The following is a 9,217-nucleotide window of genomic DNA, read 5'->3' as shown; positions in this document are numbered from 1 at the left end:
TAAAATATTTATTATTTTAATAATATTATCATCAATTTATACTTTTCTTTATATCTTATACAATAAAATCAACACAATTTCCTATATTATATGAAATACCCCGACATTTATTCAAAAAATGTTATTTTCCTTACTTTTTACATCTATTAAAATAAAAATATGAAAAAAATTACTAAAATAATTAACCACTTTCTAATTAACCTCCCCTCACCTATTAATATCTCCTACTGATGAAACTTCGATTCCTTATTTGATATTTTTCTCTTAATTCAAATCATCAGGGGACTTTTTTTCTCAATTCTGCCCTATTATTACTGCCCTAATATGTCAATTGCCTTCAATAGAATCATTCATATTATCCAAAATGTCCTAATCGCTGAATCATACGTAATATCCATATAAATGGAGCTTCTGTTTTCTTTATCTGAATACCTACACATTAGACAAAATATTTATTACAACACTTTTAACTTAACATATACCTGAATATCTGATATATATAATACCTGGTAACAATTTTGTGACTTTCAATAGCTACAGTTTCCTTGGCTATGTACTCCCTTGAAGACAAATATCATTCTGGGGAGCTACAGTAATTACTAATCTTATATCAACTACTATACAGTAATTACTAATCTTATATCAACTCCCGTATATTGGAAATATATTAGTCATATGAATTTGAAGTGGATTTTTAATTAATAATTCTACATTAACCGATTTTTCTTCTTTCACTTCATTCTATCTTTCATTATTCTTTTATTTATTATATTTCATCTATCTTTCTACACCTTACAGGATTTTCAAATCTTACGGGAACAAATAGAGATCTTTATAAAATCCCATTCTACCCCCATTACTACCTTTACTTTACCTTTAAAGATCTATTAGGTTTTAATGAAAAATAGATAATGTTATATTATCTATTTTTCTTCTTATTATCCTTCAATATCCTTATTTATTCAGAGATTCTGAATAAATAAGGATATTGAAATCTAATTTTACCCCTGCTAATCATTTATTCACACATATCCACATTCAACCTAAATAGTAACTTCCTTTTGTCTATGATATTCTCCGGTCTATTCCTAATAAACTTTAGTAATTGCCCTTACTATATCAATTTTAATTTTATATACCCTTCACCTCACTAAATCTATTTACTCCCATCCTTCATATATAATTCTATCTAATCAACTAATATTTTGAATAATTATAAATACATTTATTCTCTTAACTTGAGCAGGCGCCCAATTAATTGAGGATCCATATCTTTATTAGTCAAATCTTTGCTATAACTTATTTCTTCTTGTTTGCCCTCTTGCCCCTAAACTATAAAATATGAAAATTTATTATTTATTTATAAATTTTTTATTCTTTGTCTTTCCCCCCAACTAGTAATTACTAAATAATTACTTAAATCACATTCTTAAACAGCCCCTTAACTCCCAACTTCCCCTGTTCCCGCATTATCTTAAAACTTAAACTTTTATCCTTATCTTACACTATTCTATTAAACCTCTCTAACATAATTAACTCTTTAACTATATTATCTATATACATTTTTTACATTATTTATTAGCTATTAACTATATTTTACATTATTTTTAATTTACAACTAATAATTTCCATTATTATATATTATTCTATTAAATTATTTAAATATCCCATCTAACAACTTATCTTCGAAATTTATTCGTATAGTTTACAACATCTAAATCATTTAAATATGTTTAAAATTAATGATTCTGAATAAGTTTATGTTTTGAAAACATATTAAAGAAATTTAAATTTTCTATTAATTTATTATTATATACCAATATTAATTGTTACTTTTAATAATTATCCACCCAACTTCGCATCATATATTTTTATTTATCTATTTTAACTATAGATTAATTTTATAATAACAATATCATCATATATAAATATAATATAACCCTAACCTCTTTAGTCTTCTCTCAATTTATCTTAATATTTCCAAATATTTCAATATACGTTAACCTACCACCTAACTTTTATCATATAATATAAATATATCATCTTAATTTTTAATTTTCCTTATTTTCCAAAATAATCTATTAATCAAAAATATTAACCCCAATATTCAATTATACTTAAATTAATATATATATATATATACACACAATAACTTAATCTCTTCAATTACTATTTCTAAAATACCGTTATATTACTTTTATTATTTCTTCTATCCCTTTACTTACTAATCCCTTCCTACATAAATACAAATATAAACTTGATAGAAAAATAAAAATCATAAAATTTAAAATAAAAGGTCAAATATTCTTTCAACATAAATATATTAACTCATCATGTCGCATTCGTGGTAATATCCCATGTATTAAATTAATTAAAAATACTATCAAATTAATATACAACCACGATTATTATAATCCAATTAAATTAGTAAATATTCCCACTACTAAATATATAAAAAAAATAATCATATCATACTCAGCTATAAAAATCGAAGCAAACACCCCTCTAAAATACTCCACATTAAACCCTGGAACTAACTCTGACTCAACAAAATCTATCGGCCTACGATTCAATCCCGCTAACACTCTTACAAAAAATACAAAAAATAATGGGCTTAACATTAACCCATATCATATATATATACTTACGATTTCACAAAATACAAAAAAGAATATCTTTCCATTAAAATTAACAAAACCAAAAAAATTATGATTAAACTAATCTCATATGATGAAGTTTGTGAAATAGCTCGCACAGCCCCAATTAAAGAATATATAGAATTGGAAAATCATTCTATAAACATAAATATATAACCAATAAACGTCAAAAAAATAATTAAAATAAATAAAGAATAATTTAAATAATAAATATTTATAATATATCCTTTCGGCCCAGATATGGCTACTAAACGGTAAATCCATCCACTCTAAACGGAAATTTAGGCCACTTTCTGCTTAGATATGTCCTATAAACAGTAAATCCATCCATTTTCGTCCCAGACATGACTCTAAACGCTAAATCCGGCCACTTTCGATCCAGATATGGTCTCTAAACCGTGAATCCATCCACTTTCGGCCCAAATATGGCTTTTAAACTGTAAATCAAGCCACTTTTGACTCGGATATGGCTCCTAAACGGAAAATGCGGCAACTTTCGGTCCAGATATGTCATCTAAACGGTAAATCCGTCCATTTTCGGACCATATATGGCTTCTGAATGATAAGTCTAGCCACTTTCCGCCCAGATATGGCCTCTAAACGGTAAATCCGACCACTTTCGTCCCAGATATGGCTACTAAACGGTATATTCTATCACTTTGGCATGATCTCTAAACGGTAAATGCGGCCACTTTTGGTCCAGATATGGCATCTAAATGGTAAATTCGGTCAATTTCGGCGCAAATACGGCCTCTAAACAGTTAATTCGGCATTTTTTTTCTAGATATGGCCTAAACTCAGCAAATTTCGTCCAAGATATGGCATCTAAACGGTAAATCCGCATTCGGCTCAGACTATGACTTCTAAACTGTAAATCCGGCCACTTCCGGCCCAGATATGGCCTCTAAACTGTAAATCTAGCCACTTTCGGCACAGATATGTCCTTGAAACGATAAATCCGGCTACTTTCATACCACTTATGGACTCTAAATGAAAAATCCGGCCACATTCGGCCCAGATATGATTTCTAAACTGTAAATCCGGCCACTCTTGGCCCAGATATGTCCTCTAAACGTTAAATTAACCGTTTAGAGAATATACCTGGATTGTAAGAAACCTGATTTACTGTTTAAAGGCCAAATCTAGGCCGAAAGTGGACTGATTTATCGTTTAGGGGCTATATCTTGATCGAAAGTGACCAGATTTACCGTTTAGAGGCCAAATATGGGTCGAGTATGGTGGGATTTACCGATTTCCTGCCATATATCGGCCCCAAAAGTGGTCACTTTCGGCACAAATATTTCTTCCGAACTGTAAATCCGGCCACTTTCAGCCCAGATATGGAATGTAAACTGTAAATCCGGCACAGATACGTCAACTAATTGGTAAACCCTGCCATATACGATCCAGATATGGCCTCTAAACGGTAAATTCATCCACTTTCTGTCCAGATATGGCATATAAACGGTAAATCCAGTCACTTTCGTCCCAGACATATACTCTAAACGGTATATCTGGCCTCTTTCGGCACAAAAATGGTTTCTAAAAGGCAGAATGAGTCATTTTCTATCAATACCCGGCTACTAAACCAAATTAGACCTCTAAACGGTAAATCCAGCCACTTTAGGCCCAGATATGGTTTTTACACATAAATCAAGCCTCTTTTGACTCGGACATGGCCCGTAAACGGAAGATCCGTTCACTTTCGGCACAGATATGTCCTTTAAACGGTAAATCCGGTAATTTTCTGCCCAAATATTGCCTCTAAACGGTAATACGGCCCATTCATTCCAGATATCTCCTCTAAATGATAAATAAGTCCACTTTCGGTCCATATATGGCAGATAATCGGTGAACCCCGCCATATTCCAGATATGGCCTCTAAATGGTAAATTAGGTCACTTTCTGCCAGATATGTCCTCTAAACTGTAAAACCGGCCACTTTCGGTCCATATAAAGCAGGAAATCGGTTAATACCACCACTCGACCCATATTTGGCCTCTAAACGGTAATTTCGGCCATTTTCGGCACAGATAGGTCATTTAAACTGTAAATCCAGCACATTTCGGCTCATATATGACCTCTAAACTGTAAATCCGGCAACTTTGTGCCCAGATATGTCCTCTAAACAGTAAATCGTTCCATTCTCGACCCAGATATGGCCTCTAAACGGTAATTCCGGCCAGTATCTGTCCAGATAGTCTCTGAACGGTAAATTCAACCAATTTCGGCGCAAACATAGCCTCTAAACTGTTAATCCGACCATTTTCTGCCTTGATGTGGCCTCTAAACAGTAAACTCGGCAACTTTCGGCCAAGTTATGACATCTAAACGGTTAATCCAGTCACTTTTGGCCTAGATATGGTATTTAAGCGGTAAAACAGGGTTCGTACGGTCCAGATATGTTCTCTAAACAGTTAATCCGGCCATTTTCGGCACAGATATGGCTTCCAAGCAGTAAATCCGGCTACTTTTAGCCCAGATATGGCAGCTAAACATTAAATACGGCCACTTTCAAACTACATATGGCATCTGAACGGTAAATCCCGTTACTATCGGTTCAGATATAGCCTCTAAACGGTAAATTCGGCCATTTTCGGCCCAGATTGGTCTTCTAAATTGTAAATCCGGCAAGTTTCGGCCCAGATATGATCTATAAATTGTAAATCCGGTCATTTTCGTCCATAATTTGGTCTTTAAACTGTAAATCTGGTCAATTTCGGCTCAGATATGGCCAATAAACCGTAAATCCATCCACTTTCGACCCAGACATATCCTCTAAACGGTAAATCAGCCACTTTCAGCCCAGATATGACCTCTAAACGGCAAAACCGGTCACTTTCGGTCCAGTTATGACATATAAATGGAAAAACCGTCCATATTCTGCCTTAATATAGCCTCAAAACTGTATATACAGCCACTTTCGGCCCAGATATGGCTTTTAAACTGCAAAGGTAAATCAAGCCATTTTTGATTCGGATATGGCCCCTAAATGGAAAATCCGGCCACTTTCGGCCAAGATATGGCCTCTTAACGGTAAATCCGTCCACCTTAAGACCATATACGTCTTCTGAATGGTAAGTCCGGCCATTTTTCGCTCAGTTATGGCCTCTAAATGATAAATCCGACCACTTTGGGCCCAGACATGGCATGTAAACGGTAAATCCGACACTTTCGTCCCAGATACGGTATGTTCTATCACTTTGGCACAGACCTCTAAACGGTAAATGCAGCCACTTTTGGTCCAGATATGGTCTTTAAACGGTAAATCCGGACATTTTCGGCCCAGAAACGACATCTATAAGGTAAATCCGGCCACCTTCGGCAAAGACATATCCTCTAAACGGTAAACCCGGCCACTTTCGTCCCAGCTTTGTCCTCTAAACAGTAAATCCGTCCGGTTAACATCGGCTCGGATATGGTCTCTGAATGGTAATTCCATTCACTGTCGACCCAGATATGGCATCTAAACGTTAATGCGGTCACTTTCGGCATTATATGGCCTCCAAACGGTAAACTCGACCACTTTCGGCTCAGATATGGCCTCTGAACCATAAATCCGGCCACTATTGCCATGGTATGGCATCTTAATGGTATTTATCGTTTAGAGGCCGAAAGTGGGCGAATTTAGCGTTTAGTTGTCATTTCTGGGCTGAAAGTTGCCGAATTTAGAGGACATACATGGATCGAAAGTAACGAGATTTTTCATTTAGAGTACATATCTGTTTACTGTTTAAAGGCTATACCTTGGCTGAACATGTACGAATTTACCGTTTAGTAGCCATATCTGGGCCGAAAGTGGCTGGATTTATAGTATACAGGACATATCTGTGTCGAAAGTGACCGAATTTACCGTTTAGATTCAATATATGGGCCAAAAGTGGCCGAGTTTACCATTTAGAGGCCATATCTGGGCCGAAAGTGGACGGATTTAGCGGCTAGATGACATATCGGTACCGAAAGTGTGGAAATTATCATTTAAAGGCCATATCTGTACTGATAGTGGCTTGATTTATCATTCAGAAGCCATATTTAGAACGAAAATGGCTGGATTTACTGAATAGAGGACATATGTGGGCAGAAAGAGGTCTAAATTTCCATTTAGATGATATATCTGGGCTGAAAATGGCTGGTTTTACGTTTAGCTGCCATAGATATGCCGAAAGTGCTCGAATTTATCATTTTAGAGGACATATCTAGGCCGAAAGTGAACGGATTCTCCGTTTAGAGGCCATGTCTATGACGAAATTCAACGGATTTACCGTTTAGAGGCCATATCTAGGCCGAAAGTGGACGGATTTATCATTTATAGGCCATATCTAGGCAGAAAGACTGGATTTATCATTAAGGGGCCATTTATAGGCAGAATTTTACGAATTTACCGTTAAGAGGCTATATCTGATCCGAAAGTGGTCGGGTTTACTGTTTCGCGGCCATATATTGATCGTAAGTGGTCTTATTTTACCGTTTAGATGCCATATTTGGGCCGAAAGTGTTCGAATTTACGATTTAGAGGATATATCTTGTCCGAAAGTGACCGGATTTATCGTTTAGAGGATACACGTGGGCCGAAATGGCCGGATTTACCATTTAGAGGCCATATCATGCTGACAGTCATGCAGACGGATTAACTGTTTATAGACCATATCTGGGCCGAAAGAGACCGAATTTACCATTTAGAGGCCATATCTGGGCCGAAAGTTTTTTCAGGAATTGGTCGATTTTTTGACAAGAATTAGCTGATTTTTTTTATCGGAAATGGTCAATTTTCCAGTTTAATGTCCAAATTTGGCCCCGAATTGGTCGATTTTTTGACCGGAATTGGCAGATTTTTTTAACGGAATTAGTCAATTTTCCAATTTAACGTCCTAATTTGATCCGGAATTGTTAATTTTTTTGACTGTAATTGGCTGATTTTTTTATCGGAAATGGTCAATTTTTCAATTTAATGTCCAAATTTGGTTCCGGGTTGGTCGATTTTTTGACCGGAATTGACCGATATAGAAAGAATTAATTAGGTTAGAGAGGTTTAATAGAATAGGCTAAGGAAAGGATAAAAGTTTAAGTTTTAAGGTAATGCGCGAATAGGAGAACTTGGGACTTAAGGGGTTGTTTAAGAAATGTGATTTAAGTAATTATTTAGTAATTACTAGTTGGAAAGAATAAGAAATTTATAAATAAATTTATTTTTAAATAAATAAATCATAAATTTTCATGTTTTATAGTTTAGGGGCAAGAGGGCAAAAAATAAGAAATAAGTTATGGTAAGGATTTGACTAATAAGGATATAGGGATTCTCAATTGGGCGCCTACCCACGTTAAGAGAATAAATGTATTAATAAATATTCAAAATATTAGTTGATTAGATAGGATTATACATGAAGGATGGGAGTAAATAGGGGTTTTAGTGAGGGGAAGAGTACATAAAGTAAAATTGATATAGAAAGGGCAATTACAGAAGATTATTAGGGATAGATCGGAGAATAGTATAGGCAAAAAGGAAGGTTGAATATGAGTGATTAAACGATTGGCAGGGGTAAAATTATCAGGATCTCTGAATATATAAGAGTATTGAAGGATAATAAGAAGAAAAATAGATAATATAAAATTAAAACCTAATAGATCTTTAAAGATAAAGTAGGGGTAAAATTATCAGGGTCTTTGAATATATAAGAGTATTGAAGGATAATAAGAAGAAAGATAGATAATATAAAATTAAAATATAATAGATCTTTGAAGGTAAAGTAGGGGTGGATTGGATTTTATAAAGATCTATTTATTCCCGTAAAATTTGAAGATCCTGTAAGATCCTGTAGAAAGAATAGATGGAATATAATAAATAAAAGAATAATGAAAGGTAGAATGAAGTGAAAGGAAAAAAATCGGTTTAATGTAGAATTATTAATTGAAAATCTATCTCAAATTCATATGACTAATATATTTCCAATATATGGGATAGTTGATATAAGATTAGTAATTACTGTAGCTCCTCAGAATGATATTTGTCCTCAAGGGAGTACATAGCTGAGGAAAGCTGTAGCTATTGAAAGTAAGAAAATTGTTACACCAGATATTCAGGTATGTGTTAAGTTAAAAGAGTTGTAATAAATATTTCGTCCAATGTGTAGGTATATGCAGATAAAAAAAAAGAAGCTCTTGTATGGAACTTACGTATGATTCAGCCATTGTGTACATTTTGGATAATATGAATGATTTTATTGAAGGCAATTGAAATATTAGGGCAGTAATGAATTGAGAGAAAAAGTCTCCTGATGATTTGAATTAAGAGAAAAATATCAAGTAAGGAACCGAAATTTCATCAGTAAGAGATATTAATAGATGAGGGGAGATTAATTAGAGAGTGGTTAATTATTTTTTACTAATTTTTTTCATATTTTTATTTTAGTAATAGATGTAAAAGGAAAGAAAATAACATTTTTTTGAATAAATGTAGGGGTATTTCATATAATATAGGAAATTGTATTGATTTTATTATATAAGATATAAAGAAAAATATAAATTGATGATAATATTATTAAAATAATAAATATTTTAAAATA

At 33.5% G+C, this 9,217-nt stretch overlaps 2 pseudogenes; one reads left to right on the top strand and one right to left on the bottom strand.

The window, feature by feature from the left end:
• The first annotated feature begins 159 nt into the window (after nucleotides 1-159).
• On the top strand, nucleotides 160-1,354 carry LOC108687209 (annotated as a pseudogene).
• Nucleotides 1,355-7,860: 6,506 nt separating this feature from the next.
• Nucleotides 7,861-9,027, bottom strand: LOC108687210 (annotated as a pseudogene).
• Between the last annotated feature and the right edge of the window lie 190 nt (nucleotides 9,028-9,217).

The sequence above is a fragment of the Atta colombica genome, unplaced genomic scaffold (genome assembly GCF_001594045.1).
Source record: "Atta colombica isolate Treedump-2 unplaced genomic scaffold, Acol1.0 scaffold201, whole genome shotgun sequence".
Classification (NCBI taxonomy): domain Eukaryota; kingdom Metazoa; phylum Arthropoda; class Insecta; order Hymenoptera; family Formicidae; genus Atta; species Atta colombica.
This window is presented reverse-complemented; position numbering and strand designations above follow the sequence as displayed.